Source organism: Brassica oleracea, chromosome C3 (genome assembly GCF_000695525.1).
Source record: "Brassica oleracea var. oleracea cultivar TO1000 chromosome C3, BOL, whole genome shotgun sequence".
Classification (NCBI taxonomy): Eukaryota; Viridiplantae; Streptophyta; class Magnoliopsida; order Brassicales; family Brassicaceae; genus Brassica; species Brassica oleracea.
This window is the reverse complement of record NC_027750.1, coordinates 28,851,054-28,852,060: the sequence shown is the minus strand read 5'-3', so window position 1 is coordinate 28,852,060 and position 1,007 is coordinate 28,851,054.

The window sequence follows — 1,007 nt, the reverse complement described above, 5'->3', positions numbered from 1 at the left end:
GCCATTCCTCGGCCGTAGAGGCCATGTTTTAAAACGGCCAAACCATAAGGCCATTACTCGGCCAAAGAGACCATGTTATGAACAGGTCGGCCGCAAGGGTCATAACCGGCCAGAGAGGCCATTACCTATAAAGGTTCGACCGAGTAAGCTATTACCTATAAGTTATCGGCCATGTAAGCCACTACCTATAAGGATAAGACTATAAAGTCTATAAGCTTGGGGACATTATGAATTGACATGTATAAGAATGATAATATGCATCAGGCCATATAAGTGAGCATAGATATTCCCATCTCAGATTGCCATCTGATAAACCAGTGAAATAGATGGATCTTGTGAGATAAAGAAACCGTGAGAGAAGGCACATGATCACGAGGTCTAAGAGTGCTCATGTCTTCCTACTTAACATCATTAGATTATAGATTGTTACACAAGGTACTCACAGAGATCAAAGGAACAGATTATAAGGAGATAAACTCTTATGTGGTGGATGCTGCTACACATTTTCGAAATTGAAAATGGTCAGGTCATAAGAAAGAAATTAGATACAAATGATGTAGTAAGCAGCATATGAATCACTGGATAAGATGAAAGAACAGCTTCGTTCCTAAGCTGATTCATGGACTGGAACATAAAGCAGCAGCATATAGTATGTAAAAGAAATTGATCACGCATGATCATTGATCTTGGAGTTGTATAAAAGACAATCCAATAGAATCGATATATTTGAAATTCCTTGTGATTATACTAAACCTAAAAGAGGTTAGTAGGCATAGAATAAATCTATGTGGGTGTCCGACCAAAAGCGTCTGGCCCCGGCCCTTCAAACTAAAGATGTCCAACTTTGTCCGTCTAAGGGCGTCCGGCTCTTCAGCAAAGAGCGTCTGGCTCTTCTACTAGACGCGTCCGGATTTTAAGACTAAAAGGCGTCTGGTCATTCTTCTTGATCACGGGCTAGTAGAGACAAAAGATCAACCGGATACAAATGTATTGTAGTCCATAAGCTT